The sequence below is a fragment of the Chaetodon trifascialis genome, chromosome 14, assembly GCF_039877785.1.
Source record: "Chaetodon trifascialis isolate fChaTrf1 chromosome 14, fChaTrf1.hap1, whole genome shotgun sequence".
Lineage (NCBI taxonomy): Eukaryota > Metazoa > Chordata > Actinopteri > Chaetodontiformes > Chaetodontidae > Chaetodon > Chaetodon trifascialis.
The window spans coordinates 5,752,180-5,769,186 of NC_092069.1; the positions used below are offsets into that span (position 1 = coordinate 5,752,180).

Genomic DNA, 17,007 nt, shown 5'->3' on the forward strand with positions numbered 1-17,007 from the left:
TTCGGTTCTTATGACGGTCAACTACACTATGGGAAACAAATCAAATCAACTGCCACCCAGAAAAGCTCAAATCACACCAATAACAAAGCCTCAGCGATGCCAAAGGAGTACAAAAGAAGAAGAAAAACTGTTTTCAATGGAGCTAACCAAGAGTGAATGGTCCTTCTTGAAAAAGGTAAACACAGTGTAAATGCCTGCCTGTGGGCACTTAGTGCAGACAATGGGTCAACAGGTAGAATGTTTAAAGTTGTTTACTTAGGCCTACTTTTAATGGACAAATGCAAACCTGTCCTAATACTGACGCATTTCATGCATTTATTTACTACGGGTTATAAGAGGTTCTTAAAACTTTCAAAATGGCAACAGAAGTATTGTCAGCTGACAAATTTCCAACACTGGCGTCAGCTGTACTGCTTATAAAACACGTTCTGTTGTCTCAACTGCACAGGCAAATGTCATATACACCAGAACGACCTGCAATGACACACATGAAAACAAAGATCATCACTGTCTTGTTCATTTAAAAGAGGATCAAAAGCAGGACATGCAGGTGGCTGTACTGGAGGAAATGAAAAATGTGAGTGTGGCAGCTGCAGACGGCACAGGCAGTGATACAGAGCCCTGTGCCAGTACTGGACCATCCCCAGATTAGCAAACCGCTGAGAAAACTGCTTTAATGGCTATTAGAAATCTTTTTCAGAGACACATATTGTATGGACAGGCCAGACCAGAACAACACTCTGCTTGTAAGAACCAGAGTCTCCAATACTTGCTCAACAAAATCTTTTGATGTGTTGGAAAACCTTGTGATCTGGGAGATACCCTAACGTCACCGAGATGGCAAAGAAATGTCATTCCATCCTGGTGACGTTAGGGATCCTCAAAGCGTTCTGAGCACATCTTCTGCAGAAAATGTAATGAATAAAATGAGATTGGCACTGGCCTCTTCACATGTGAACTGCCGTGTGTTTTTGGGAAATAACCTGTAGGCCTTAAGGCCTGACGGTGACGGTGGATTAAAATGCTGAGCCTGTTAAATCAGTTTTGGATACTGCTTTGTTTTTATGCCAGCACATTGAGAGATGAAGCATCAAAAATGTAAGTAGTTTACTTTTCTGTTTTTAATGGCACTTTACACTGAAAATCATCCTTCAGGATAAAACTTCTCTGTTGCCGCATTATTCGAACTTGTGTCCCGTAAAATTCATTTAAACAAAAACGTAAGAGAAGTACAGGCTACTGAACAGATAATGATTCATGCATGCACAGCAGGTCCCACTGGTTTGATTATTATTTCCCACTTCATGTCAAGGTTGTTGTTCCATGCTGATCACAGCACAGCTTGTTCAGACCATTCTATACTGTTAATTTTCAATTAGCTTCGCCTAATAGCCAGGCACACATTTACTGTTTCAATTACTGAACACACCTGGTCTAAAGTGGGACAGAAGCCAGGACATTTAGTTCCCCTCCCTTCCACTCTTGCTCAGCAGAAAGGAAAAATACTATCTAATTGTTCAATTAAACCAGTATGAAAATTACCTAACCTGTATAAAAATCAGGCTATGGGATTGCATATCAATTAGAAATCATTCATTTTGATCATGTCACTGTGAGAGACAACATGTTCTCATCACCAACCACAGCACAGAGAGGTGAAGGGGTGTACGGTCTTTAAATTAAGTTTTATGGTACAGAACAAAGGACATTATTTGTCCATTTTTTAATGTGTGTAGGTATGTAAATCTTTTGAAAGACATTATATGTGTAAATAAATATACCTATATGACTATGAACATAACGCGCAAACACAGATACTGGTTTGAATCCGTGTGTTTTACAAAGATTATACTTTTGTTGGAGTAGCCTGCTGTCTACAAGTATTTATGTTGATGTAACTAACAAATTATTTCCATTTAAGAAATCTGATTCAATAAAAAAGACATTTAATCCAATGAATCACTACACAAATTGAGAAATTTGTTTGAGGATATTCTTCTTAGGGTAAAATAGAATGACATCTGAAACCTTGATAGAAGCTTCAGATGTAAAAATAAAGGCCGAGAAACATGACACATCAGCGGCATACATGCATCACTAAGAATCTGTATATGCCAGTGACATGATATGTGACAATGGAACAAGAAGTGACATACTGTTTATAAGTGGCATAAGATAGAACAGCAGCGACATAACAAGGAGGAACAGTGGCAACCATTCAGAATCAACACTTCAACAAGAGTGGAAAGCCACCAAACCCTTTTTGATCATGACATGACGACCTCTGTTCCATAACTTGGAATTTGCACATTTGTTCCAAACACTGTTTAGTCAAACAGATTGGCATAAAAACAGATCAGTTGGTCGTGAATACAACAAATATAACTCTACATGAATACAACTATAATCACACATCTGACAACGTTTACACAACATGATGGACTGTCTATGTTACGATATTTAGACCTTAACACTATGCATACCGTACCTGCTAATATGACTGTCCTGTATACAGTCTTAAGTCATACAGGAAGAGCTGCAGAAACCAGACTAAAGTGTGGCCTTGTCTTAAGTGGACTGCCAGAGCAACACAACGAAAATGGGACAAATTCAGTAACAAAAACATATGAAGAAGTAGGGGCTGAAGGGAGCTTAAGTAACTTCACTCCCACCGTCGGCTTCAAATTACTGAATCTTTCACACCTCATAATGACATTTACCATTCTTTCACAGTTTTGCACATGGGTTGAGAGGAAAGTGTCTGTCAGCTATGTCAAGCACAACATACATGCGGAACACAAGGTTCAAAACATTCAGCCAGTATGACACTAATTTCTACAATTCTCTGTATGCAGTCCATAGCATTAAAATGGTAATACATTTCCATCTCTCATTTCGACACCATATTAGCTGAATCTCTCAAAATGTAAGCAGGAAATCATTGGTTACTGTTAACCATTATATTACGATTCCTAGCAGAAACCATGCTGAGTAACAGGAAGGAGAGCACATATGAGAAACAATGAGACAAATCTGGAAGATGATCCTGGGAGAAAGGGATAGTTGGAGATTGGAAAACAGGAGAACTAACAAGAATGAAGAAACCCAATGAGTTGAAGAAAGCTGCAACTGAGAGGCCCAGCTACGTTGTGAATAGCTCACAGTGGGGAGATTCTGACATAGCTGATAGTGTGGAGATAAGCCAAGTTAGTGAGAGAATGAGGGAGAAAAAGACCAGTGCAAGGATGATCAGGAGCAGCGGTTGATTGTGTATGGTATTGAAGAGCAGAAATAGCATGTTGGCAGGATGAAAGAAATAGGGTGGTTTAAAGTGGTGAATGCACAATGGATTGAAAGAGGAGGTAAACAGAGTAAGGCGATGATTTGGGGGGTGCCAGTCGGCTTCTCGATGGAGGAAATTAAATCAAACCTAAAAGGGGGAATTCTGAAAGAGCTTGCCGCTTGCAGGTAAAGAGAGAGGGAGTGAGGAAAGACAGCGAGTATGTGCTGCTAGATTTTGAGGATGAGGTGCTCCCAAAGAAAGTGACTCTACGCTCCATGAGTGAGAGAGTAAATACTAGGGCAGGGTGGTATGATGGTATATAGCGTGCAACAGTAGAAATTTGGCAACACCGTTTCCCCTATGGGAGCTAACTCTTCACATCACCATTCACACTGTATGCACTGCTACCCTGTGACATTGCACAGTGTAGCTGTATGACATGTGGCTGCTTCGTATTCTTTTCCGCTTGTCCATAGGTTGCTTTCCACGCTTTCGTTGACATTGCGGACACGTCCTAATACATGTGGTATTGATATTAACACAAAAAACGGCATCATTACGGATGAGTCCTTCTCTTCATCCTGCACACTTTACCCGGGCAACACCCTCACCTGAACCACACAGAGTATTTCCAGTAAATGGGAATGCGTCTGATGAAGACAAATGTGCTACATGTGTGAAAGGGCAACTCTGGACAATGTCTGGACCTGATTCTGAAGACACTGACTGGAGCTCATCTAAGAAAATAGCTTTAGTGTCTCTGCTATATATCTTGGCAAGCAGCGCAATGTAGCAATTAAACTGCCTCTAAAGGTCACGTGATTTGTGCTTCCATCTTGAAAAAAAGTTAGTTTTATTTTATTGAGTCTTTTGATTTTAACTTAAGTGCTGTCTCACGGGAGGCAGTTGGTTTTTGTTTATAGAAGTTCCAAATAAAAGAAGAAAATTAAGAAATGTGATGAAGTATGGTACAGTATGGTTATACTGAAACTAGTACCGTCAATCAATTAAAATATTTAATCGCAATTAATCGCACAAATGTCATAGTTAACTCCCGATTAATCGCAAATTAATCGCACATTTTTATCTATTCTAAATGTCCCATTAATTATCATTTTAATACTGTTGTCAACATGGATAAGTGGACATGCTTGATTTGTGCAAATGTTTCTTATTGAAAACAATGTGTAGTGTTATATTTCACACTAACATTCTCACTGAGCAGTCATTCACATTTGAATGAATCAAATCTCACACATTTTAACACTGTCAATAAACAGATGACAAAAAAACAAATACTTGGTTACAAAAAAGCCCCTTCAACAACCCTTTCTAAGGGATCAAAACAGGGTGATACAAGATAAAGTTACAAAGGTCACATCATTGTAAACTAGGACTCAGGCTATAGTGCAGTTAAACCATGGCTTAAACTTTCCTTTCTTAAGTTTCCTCTGAACATACAAGCAGTCAGACTATGATGCTCTTCTATTTATTCACCAGAGGCTTATCATCCCAGCCTCTTATTTCTCTCCAGAAAGAATGAACATTACTTGGCTATGGCTGCAGTAAGCTTGTTTTTAGTTGCGGTATCCATATGCCTCGTCCAAACTTTGGTCTTGTCAGTCGACTGATCTTTCTATTCTTTCTATTCAGACCAAACTTTCTATTCAGAATCTTGTTTGCATCCATTTCGGCATTTCGCGCTTGACATCCGCCTACACTTTTACAGCTAGCGAGCAGGTGAGACCAAAACATGCGTGGGGCGTGTCTATTGTTTTGTTTCCCGTTTACAATCGGATCCTGTAGTTTTTGTAATGTTACTAGCAGTGGCCACAGCTTATAAAAAACTACAAGTTCATTAGGTCACAAAGAATGTTAATCGCGCAATAAAAAAATGACGCCGTTAAAATTGATTTGCGTTAACGCCTTAATAACGCGATATTTTTGACAGCACTAATTGAAACATTTTAAATTGACTTTATGTAACAATTACTATACCATGGTATGTATCCTTCCTATGACATAAAATTACATTCACTGTGATGGAAGGCTTTGGCCATACTGCCCACCCTTAGTACGTACCAAAGCCAATGTAGTACTACAGCTGTAAAAGGTTTGCTCATACAACCAAGACATGTAAAAGGCAGAAGAAGATGTGCCAGATGTGGAGAAGCTGATGAGTAACTGTGGTGGTAATCACAGTGTGGTTTATGGGGGATGTGAGGTGATGAAAAGGGGCATGGAAATACAGTAGGTAAAAGCTCAGTACAAAATCACATATACAGAGGCTGTAAAGATGGTGAGTCAGAGGGAGTGAACTGATGGAAGAAGCAGAGCAGGAAAGCAACCCACATGAAATAATGAGGGAAATGTAATGGTTGATTTAAAGATACTTGTCACTTTCATAGCAGGGGTGGTAAATGATACAGTGGAGGTAAAATCTAAAATGGAGAGAAAACAAATAACCATAAAGACAGCAGCTCATCGTCAAGATGGCTGACTTGGGAGGGGGTGAGGAATTATCTCTGTATTAAAGCAAGCCAGGAACAATCATGGGCTGGATCGTATGTTGGTTTACTGGCCGATGGACAGGGATTAAAAAAAGTATGTAGATGATGTCATTTGTGTTTCCAAAACTGGGATTTCAGAAGAGTTCTATATGCTTTGGTTAGATGTGATGGGGGATGGGGTAGGATGTGCAACATTTTTTGAGATATTTCATTTAAAGAGGCGAGTATAGGTGAGGTGAGGCAAATGAACAACTGCTTGAAGAAGACAGAAAGAGGTTTAAATGGTGCCTGAGAGACGAGATTAGAGGTGCACACAGGGAACACTTAGTATCTAGAAATTTAGCTGGCATGTGTGTCTTTGATATATCAGACGAAACATCAGTAGGTAATGATTATTTTCCAGTATTGTGTAAGGAACAAAGAAACATAAAAAAAGGAAATTTTGGGGAAGTGGGTATCAAACAGTGCAAAATAGGAAATGTTTACATAAATAAGAAAGATTGAAATGGACTTATATGAGGATATTGTGGATAAAAACTTCAAAACATTACTGGATGCTGCTTATCAATCAATTCCTAAAAGTAAAGTAGGAATGAAGAGAAGAATGGTTCCATTGTGGACAGATGAGCATGGTAAAGCAGTAAAAGAAAGGAGCAGAACTCATTTCAGAGTTAAATGAAATAAACAAGCACAATCAAAGGTTAGAAAAGTTACGAAGAAAAAAGGCAAAGCTGACAGGCATTTTGTAATAATATCAGTAGATCAACAACTGCAGGAGATGTTTTGAGCATGAGAGGAATCAGAAGGCAATGGCAGTATCCAGGACTGAAGATGGGGAGCAGCAGTGTCTGATGTTCTGATAACTTGACTGAGGAGGGTAAGAGAGAAACGATAATGACAACATCAGCTCATCCTGGAATTCTTGAAAGAGGGACAATTACTGTACAATGAATGTTCCATTTACTTTGGAAGACAGCAGCAATAAGAACTAGAGTCTGGGAAGGATGAAATCTGTTATGCAGTATTAAAGCATTTAGGCGTTTTAGCATCTATGAAGTTGCTACAGTTTCATAATACAGTGTGGGAAGTGGGAAAATTGTTAACTGGTGGGAAAGAGGCAGTGATTATTCCTATCAGTCAACGAGGGAAGGAGTCACCCAGTTCAATGAACTATAGGCCAATAGCACTGACATCACACATAGGAAAAATAACGGAAAGAATTATTACGGAAAGCTCTATCACCTCATCAGAGGGGGTGTAGGGATGGCAGAGGAAGCATGGACCCTGTTGTGATGTGATATGGTTTGGAAAGAGGGATTAATGATCATATTAAATATTATAGCAAGAAGAACATATTTCTTTAAAATATTTGAAACAACTGGATTAAGTACTTTTTATGTGATGGATTTCTACCATTTAGAACCGGCATAGCCTTAAAAGAAGGTTGTATGGTAGGTTATGGTACTACTCAGGGCAGTGTGATGAGCACAATTATCTTTTCTCATTTTGAGAAATAATGTTTTTTTTCTCAAGTTCAGTGCGATGGGATGGTCAAAACATTAATGTTCAGGTGTTCATACACAAATAAGGATTTATAGGCCAAGAATAGATCAAGTGAATGTCTTCAGACTTTTGGGTGCAAGTTTGATGCAAAGTTAACAAGGAAGGAATATAATCATCATACAAACTTCAAGCGTAAAAAGGCACTCAATATGATGCAATGTTTAACAGGGTCAGCCTGGGGAGTGTGCAGATCTGCAACAAAAATATTTATGTATCGCTGATTAGATCAGTGCTGGACCATGGGTGCATTGTTAATGGTTCAGCAGCAAAATCCTCCTGTACTCCTGTATCTGTGCTACGGGTTGAGGTGGGTGACGTGCTGCTGCGTATTCGACCGTTAATGACAAACTACTGGTTAAATCTTAAAGGGCATTCTGAAGATCGTGATCCAACAATAAAAGGAACTTCTCCCATTATGGGAGAAGGAAAGAACCAAATGAGAGTGTTTTGCATGGAGCAGTGAGAGAGCAGAGACATGACATTAAGTCAGAAAAGATATATCCTTAGTGTACCATTACCACTAACACCACCCTGGCTGTTTCCCTCGTTGTCAAAAGATTTCTATGTACTGGAAAAAATGCATATGTAGGTTTTACTTCTTCTTAAAAGAAAAACAAAGACCAGATCATTGGGCTATATGTGTGCACTAATCGTTTTACCTCAAAATACTTTGAGGGCCAATACAGAGCAGGATTCACTTCAAAACTGCTTTGCCATTTTTATGTTGCTTTACTGTTTATTCTGCTAGTTACCCTGTTGAATTTGGTGTTATGTTGCGCAGTTAATGTGACTAGAAGCATCAATAATAGACCCACGCGTTGGAGCAATATTGGCATATCTAATGTTTAGATCAAGATAAACTGTGCAAAAATTAAGCCTCATTTGAAGCCAATTAAATAACCACACTAATAGGTTAGGTGTTTTTTATACTTTGCTTTTTATGTTGTCACATCGCCAGAGCAAATGATGTCTCCACACTTCGTACTGCAACACATGCTCAACACAAAGCCCCCTCTGCTGCGTGCTGTGTTGGTATGTGTGTCTGTTGCTGCCATATGTAAATGTATTTGATAGACATGTCATGTGGTACACTGTTGAACTTACATAATGTAGGTTGGTGGTTCAACCGATACTGAACCCTGACTTACACTCAACAGCTGTTCCATCTGTGTTTCAGTGTGTGTGTGACTGGTTATAGGTCTGATGAGCAGGTAGCACTGTGCATGGTAGCCTCTGCCACCAGTGTATGAATGTGTGTGTGTAACAGTGAATGTTGACTTGTGCTGTAAAGTGCTTTGAGCGGTCAGTAAGACTAGAAAAGCACTATTTGTAGTCCATCTACCACAATATATTTTGGGTTTTCTGACAAATAAATGCTTCATCCTACCCATTGTCCAACTCATCACTGATCACACATATTTATACTGATATTATGATGATACATATTTGATCAAATTCAATTTACAAAGCACATCCTTCTCTATATACTATTATACTTATATATACTTATACTGTATATACTTATTTTTTATATATCTGTTTTATATTTTGTTGTATATTTTTATATATATATATATATCTTCTCTCCTTTCTTTTCTTTTCTAATTTTATTCTTATTCTATTCTTGTCAGGAGAACCTGCATACTTATTCTGATTTGATAACTAACCTACATAGTGGAGCAGGTTACTTCTTCCATGTGGATGTGGGCCCATACCTCATTTTCATTTCTACTGGGAACCAATGAACACATCCACTTCTCTAATCCTTTTTTTTTTTTTTTTTTTTTCTTAGCTCATTTTAGTCATTTTTCACTGCCAAATGTACTTTCAAGAGCAAGAAATATTAATGAGGGCAACCAGTAAGCCTGGAGTGTAAGAACTGAGACTAAAAAGTACATCTGAAATTGGGTTAGTCTGTCTATTCCGACATTTGAAAGAAACTGAACTCGACAAAAGAAGTAAGTGCCAAGTGAAACACAGGTTCTTTTCTTTTGTTTGTGTGTTTTTAAGGAGACAAATAACTCCACACTTCAGCAGAGCAGGCGGCGGTGATGCACCTTCACGCTGGTTGCCACCCGCCATAACACGGGGGAAAGAAGAAGACATGCTGAGTAACATTAGCTAGTTAGTTAGCAGCTACACAGCTCCATTTCTGCCAAGCATTTAGACACAACTACCGTTAGCCGAGTTAATACACGTGACTTTTACATTCCAGCAATTTTCTTAAATATGTGGGGATGCCTGTTTGAAACAATACACATATTAAAGTAAGCTCAAGGTCCTTGGCCTCATAATTGGTGGAAAAATGATGAACCGTGACGTTACCCAGCTTACATTAAAACTACTGAGTGCTAACGTTACGGTATGACAAATTAGCGTATTTACGCTACATTAGCTCAGCTGATACTATGTTATAGAAAAGACACAACTCAAATTAAGTCGCTAAACAGCGTCTCACTGAGCATATTTGCCGCTTACATGTCGTAACAGTGCAAAGACTCACATAACTGCAATGGAAACCCTCTTGCAGCGTTCAACAGGGTAACTTCACCTAGCATGGTTAGCAAATGTTAAATCATATGAATCGCGCCTGTCTGGAACCAGTTTTTGACCTCTGCAATTTAATGAGTGAAGGCAAGTATATCTTGGTGTGCTTGCCAGGCCCCGACTGTGTGATTTATAGATCTAAAGTGAAACATGGCTTCACCCAAAATTTACAGCGTGTAACGCAACACAACGTCTGGACAGTAACTGCAGCCACCATGCACCATCACCATGTCAGCCAGCTAGCTAGCTAACAGCTAGCAAGGCCAACACATGCAAAAGAGCAATGTTATTCCAGAAAGATGAATCATATAGTCTTACCTGGTGTATGTTTTTCAATTGATGGCCTCGGCTAAAAAGATTTCAAATCATTCGTTGGATATCCTAACTGCCATTCACTCTTGCTGTCTCGATTTGGTGGCTACTCGTCCACGGTGGGACCACTTCCTTTCACCTGGGCCTCTGCTACGTCAAAACATTCACGTAAACTGCGTAACTACCGCACTCTGGCACGCTATTCTACTAAAGGGAACGAAAACCAGTGCCTGTGCGGGGATCTGCGGTTCCACTGGCCTCATTTGAGGGAAGACGTAAAAAAAACGACTTCACTCGCAGACCTGAATTACTTTAGAGCACAAAAGCAAAATATAGCAGCTTCACTTGCAGATCTTGATCTATTATTATTATTATTATTATTATTATTATTATTATTATTATTATTAACATTGAAGTGCATGAACAGATTTAATAACAACTAGACATCAATAGAATATATCAAAATATAACATAGTAAATAAAATACTAAGATATAATCTCCAAAGGGAAATTCACAATGTCACAGAAATACAAGTGGCACTCAACTCATTTGTGCACAATGATTTGCGATTTGTGCAAAAAAGCAGTGAATAAGGTATGAACAGAGGTAATGAGTGCATCAGTGCAACTCCTGTAGGCCTTATAATCACTTTCTCTTCCTAATCCAGTGCAACTGCTCTGCCATAATGTCTACTTTTGTCATCCCTATACAATTCCAGATTATTTTTTTTATGAGTAGCAGTATTTTTGACTATGTAATAAAGAATGGTCTTGTCATACTTGATGGCATTATATGCAAAGTTATACTTTCTTTGCTGTAAAGCACTTTGAGCTGCATTTCCTGTAGGAAAGCTATACAAAAAGATCTTAATATTCGTATTTCTTTCTATCTCCTACTGCTTCCAGACTGTCCTGTTCAAGCCCGACCACAGATTTGGACTTTCTGATCAGGATAGGATGAGAATACATGACACTGAGAATTCATCTTTTCTAATGACATTCAAGATGTGGTGCCAGCTGTTTCCTGCAGAAATGATGTTATCTTGTAAAATATGCATTGCCAGTACACGGCCTTGTGCATCATACACAGAAAGAATTCCGAGTATTTGACTGAAGTTGTGCTAGTGTCTATGTGGATTCATTTTAAGGGATTTAATCTGAATCAAATCTAAGTAAAAGCTTTATAATCATTAACAAGCTATAAAGAAATTATTATAATTGTATTACAAAATAAAGAGAATCAGAATTAAATGTAATTATTTTTCAGTAAATCTTGCATTTACATTCACAATAAACTTTCCCAATCCAACACTCAGGACGTTGAACCAAAGTGCAGCAGCTGGAACACTTCACTGCCTTTGGGTGATGATTTAGCCCTCCAGAAGATGTTGACTCTCTTACATGATGTCTTTCACATGGAAGCATTACTACACACAGGCACAGCATTTCCCGATGCAGAGTGGCTGTTTCAGTGTATAGCTATTTTGCAACTTTCCCTCTCAAACACTTTGTATTAAACTCACGCATAAACAATCACTCCACCAGGTGTGAAGAAAAGAAAGACAAACTAGACATTTTGTGGTTAGATATACTTACCTAATAGCATTTCTTGGACAGTTTATACACATAGAACAAGAAAAAGAATAGGAAAATAATTATTTGGAGCAATAAGATCAATCTTTGTGTTAAAGAAAATATATGACATAAATATACAACAAAAAAGAAAAAAATGACCCTATTTTATGTTACTGCAATCAAACTGCTGTGACCATCTCAAAGACATACAAACCACGCATTCACCACCATCTAAACTGCCAGCTATGTTTCAATCAGAATCAGAATCCGAATCGGCTTTGCACACATCCACACTGACAGCAGGACAATTCTGATCAGCACAGAGACACACACTCGGGCGAGCTGCAGCCTCTCATGTGAGATCTGATGTCAGCAATGAGCTGCTTCAAAATAAATTCAAGTTTTGTAAGAGCTTAAAGTGACAGTTCATGTTGAGCATTGTTGTGGCTCTGTAATGAAGCACCATGTTATGAGCGGCAAGAAACCTTTGAACAGCCTGAAAGAGGGGACAGATTTACAAAATATCAGATGAGGTGTCCAGCAGACAGCAGCTTCAGAGCAGCACATTACTGACAGGTTATCATGCATTCATTTTCTTCTAATATTTATTGTAAAAACTGCCATATTGATAAAGTTTGTTTAAAACCAAACACCAAATTGTTTGATACATGTCATGTTAGGGAAGTAATTTAAGCTGATATATAAAGTATTAAGTCAACATTTTGTGCCGCATCTGAAGAGCCACTTCCTATTGATCAAAACGCAGATAAACAGGTACAGGAATCAACTTTTATTCTATTCAGCTGTTTATATCTCAAACTTGACATGAACCAGTAAGAAAATACCAGCAACAAAGCAGCTTGCTGAAAGAGTGTTCTACAAGTTTCAGCCACAAGAGGTCAGGAGTGCACAGTGTTCAAGCTCATAACAGGCAGCCTGTGCAGTTTTTGATCAGTGGAGGAACTATGGAGCAATGTTTTCATGAGCGGGTTCATGTTTTATTTGTGTTTTGGGTTCTACTAGTATGAGCATGAGCATGTGAGTGACATGCTACACATTCCTGCCAACACTAGTATCAGTATTCTACTGATTGAAAGGTGGCAGTAACACCAAAAACATTGCAATTACTGTTACTGACCCGTTACGTAAGCTCTGATATAGAAATGCACACTTCAAAATATATTTATATATTTATATTTTAAAAAATCGATTATTAATGAATGAATGAAATCACATGATTGTCACACAACAAAGAATAAAGAGGACCAGCTGAATCTACCGAAAACCTCTCCACAACATCGGAGTTGTCAGTAAATTATCTTGCTGCCAACATGCTGCAGTGTATTTTGCATGAGTTTTGATTAATAACTTTCTTGATGCAAAATAGATTTGTGCCATTAAAGACAACTTTTTACATACTGTTACAGTACTAGTACTTCCAGTGCAATGCCAACAGGTCTTTTGCATTAACTTGTCTTGTTTATAAATGCAGTGGATGATAGACTGGTAATAAGAATATCTCCAGATTGGTGATGTGCAAGTAATCATATTTATATCATCCTAAGACCCTTTTGATCAATTCTAACCCATAGACTGTGAAAAATAAGGTTGGACCCAATTTATCCTGCAGGTCTGGGAGGCCCATTATTGGTCAAAGGTCAATGATTACCCTGTTGAATACGCAGTGGGCACTGCAACTCAACACAGATTCACAGACATTCTGCAGGGCTGAGTGTCTCACTGAGTGTTGCCTGTACTCTGGAGATGGTACCGCTAACCTTCTGGGGAGTAGGTCACATTGGCCCTTGATTAGCTGAAAGTAGGCCTGGAATCAGGCTCCATCTAGCAGATAGCGTGGAGTGACCTTTTTTCACTGGAAATAGCTGCTGTCTGCTGCTGGAAACAAGGGTGAGGAGAGCGGAGGGAGTGAACCAAAACTATACATTTCCTTTAGGGTTGTTAAACCAAAACAAAGAACTAAACAAGGCTAGAAAAAAGTCACTAAAGCTGAGGGAAACTACAGAGTCAGATGATAATGCTCTGTGGGTTTATCATGATGAAACACCTCTCTCATATAAAACATGGTCATTTGACCCCTTGTTCATGAAAGACATTGATTCATGCAAGTAGAAAAAAAAAATTGAATAACATGGTAAAAACACTTTTTTAAGTTTTATGCTTAAAAAAATCTTTAAACTACTTGCAGACATCTAAATGGTCAGCCAAAAGAAGTGAAAACAAAACACACACACAACAAGAGACAATTGGTTTAAACCGTGTCATTTATTGCACTTGACTGGTGTTGTTGAAACAATTAGAAGGATTGAGGTTCCAATACAAAAGCTTATATGCTTTTACTAGGTCAGTCCTTTCAGTGTTGAGCGGTGGTGTTGGGGTGGGGGTGGCTGTTGTGGCCATGGTCACTGGAGACACAGACACAAACACACACGTTGTGTTTTTATCACTTGTGGGGACATTACATAGACTTACATTCATTTCCTGGAGCCTTACCCTAACCATAACCACTATTTGCTTATTCTTAAACCTAAACCTAACCTAACATGACCTAACCCGTACCCCTGTCCTCAGTCTGCACCCTAAAATTTAATGATTTACATTAAGGGGACCTGCATTTTGTGCCCATAAGGCAGGTGAGTCCCCACAATGTGACTGTGTTAACAGATTTTTGTCCCCACAACGTGATAAATACCTGGTCACACACACACACACACACACACACACACACACACACACACACACACACACACACACACACACACACACACACACGTATCCTTGTGAAGACCTCTTAAACTTCCTTCCCTCTTTTCCTAACTCCTATCTCCAACTCTGAAGGACAAGCACAGTATTTTGGGACCAGCTGGCACCCTTACTCAGTGTAGCTAAGGGAAATTGGGACTAAAATCATGTGATTATGATGATGCTTTGCCAAGACCCCAGTGAATCAATGTGTGGAGGACAGGATGTGGGAACGAGACTTTCAAAAAAAAAAAAAAAAAAAAAAAAATAGACATGCAGAATATATGTACACACACTACAGTGACTTCTGGAGTTGTTTTTTTTTTGGAGTATTTTTCTTCCACATCTAAAAAAGACAAGCTGGAAGTGAAGCAACATAAGGGAGAGCGGTAAAATTATGAGTCTGTAGGTGTCCAAGAGGACAGGAACAGGCAAGGATTAATAACAGAGATTGATTTGTGGTGTGAGGAGATTCAGTGGAGAGCTGTACCTCCCGGCGTGTGACTGGCATGCAGTATCTATGGCCATTAGCTAACAATAATTCAATGTTTTGTTCACATCACAACACTGTAAAGTCTGCCATCATGTTTGAGTGATCATGTTCAGGACAGAGAATTATTACTCTGTTGAATTGTCCTATTTTCTCTACAATTTCAGTAAAAGCCTTGTGGACCAAGTCATTATTATATCACCATATTTACATCACAACTACTTACTTCACACTGTTTGACGATGTTAACGATGAGATTATCAGTTTTAACTGGAGATATTGTGTCCCTCTCCATAGGCAGTACTGCTATACAGCTTACAGGCAGGTTGTCCGCTTGGCCAAAGGCATTGTGGGTAGGTGCCACAGACTGTATATAAAGATGGACATGTGTCTCCACTTCCTCCTGCTGTACAAAAATGAAACCAAAATATCCTGGGTCAAATTTATTCCTAGGATGGCAAAGGAATGGCCAGCCCTACACTGTGTCTGATTGGTTAGTGCTTTTTTCCCTCATTGGTTGGGTTGGTTAGGTTTGGGCATGATGATTCTTGTGTTGTGTGTATGAAGAAGGGGGTATTAATGAAGCTCGAATTGCTCAGTTTGGAATAATATTCAGTCTAAAATATGTAATTCAATTGTATGTTACTTATTGGTGTCACAGTGTTGAGTTGTACCAGACTGCATCATAATGTTTCTAATATTTTACCTTCATGTAAATGCTGTGAATTTGTTTCCTAAAGAATATGCACAGCTGGGTATCATAAGAGTAGAGATAATAAGAGTAAAGTTACACTATCTGATGAACTATAGAAAGGTTTGAGGTTACAATGAACTATGGTGGAGCACAGATGGTGGCTGAGGAGCCAGTGGAGAGACTGGCTGTAGATGCATCTGTCATGACTCCAGTATCTCCCACACCAACATTGCACCACATGAAAATACATGGCGAATGTATCAGCTGTGTAAACACAGTCACCAAGCTGTAACTAAACGTCAGGGTTCTGCTGTAAGCTAACATTAGCCATTAAGACTTAAAGATAGCTCCGCTATACTTGTGCAATCTGCACAAACACAACATTTTGCTATGATGTAAAATGGTGATGTAATGCAAAACTACTGGGAAAAGACAGACTCACTAAATTAAAGCCACTCGCACTCACTAGCGCCTACCACTGCACACTGAAGAGAGGCAGAGTCAAGGACATTAACTCGTGATGAAACATGATGCAAGGTTGGAGGAATAGAAAAGCTTTCTTCTGAGCTTTGCTCTAAATGTGCAAATTTCCCTCTGAATTTGTGCCTTAATGTCTTGTAAAACATCTAAAATCCTGCATTCACTTTTCAACTAGCTTGCCAGCTGCACTTTCTGCTATGAAGAGATAACATTTCTGCAATCCAACGGTACATCTAGTGCAAACCAATAGTTTCTCCATCCCTTAAACAACCGTGGAAGTGCATTCATGCTATGAACATGACCTCATTTTAAACTAAATGCCTAGAATTACTGAACAAAAAGAGAGAGCATTGGATGGTGCTGTCTGTTAGAAACACAATGATGAATTCCCTACACTTCTACCAACGATGACCAATGGATCAAACAGAAAAAACTAATTGAACTTGACTGAAATCTATAACAAAGTCTTTAAAAATACAACCTCAACTAAACCCGACATAAATCTAATCCTTATTCTACTCTTAAAGAGTTTCCACTTTAAATTTAAAGTTAGGCCTTGCTCTAACACAGACCTAATTCTAATCTAAATCCTAACTCTATTACTACATTAAAGGTTATTTAATGCTTACCCAATGTATGCCGATTCTAATCACAACTAAACTCTAAATGAGATGGGAAAGAGCATGGAAGCCTTTGTTTTTCTGGTTTGTTTACTGGATAACTGAATAATCGTCTAGTTTTTGTTCACCATCCAAATGATTACTTAATGACTGAGTGAACCCGACAACTACAC

General features: G+C 38.7%; 1 protein-coding gene and 1 long non-coding RNA gene across 2 annotated transcripts in view; both read right to left on the reverse strand.

The window, feature by feature from the left end:
- Positions 1 to 10,390, reverse strand: part of dicer1 (dicer 1, ribonuclease type III) — a 39,012-nt gene extending 28,622 nt beyond the window's left edge. The window contains exon 1 of the mRNA XM_070979650.1: positions 10,222 to 10,390. The gene's annotated coding sequence lies outside the window, so the exon portion shown is untranslated. The remainder of the gene's footprint in view (positions 1 to 10,221) is intronic.
- A 3,664-nt stretch (positions 10,391 to 14,054) lies between these two features.
- Positions 14,055 to 14,598, reverse strand: LOC139342518 (uncharacterized). Its single transcript, XR_011603047.1, has 2 exons — positions 14,521 to 14,598; positions 14,055 to 14,213 (listed from the first exon to the last, which is right to left on the reverse strand). It is a non-coding gene; the product is annotated as an uncharacterized lncRNA (long non-coding RNA).
- Between the last annotated feature and the right edge of the window lie 2,409 nt (positions 14,599 to 17,007).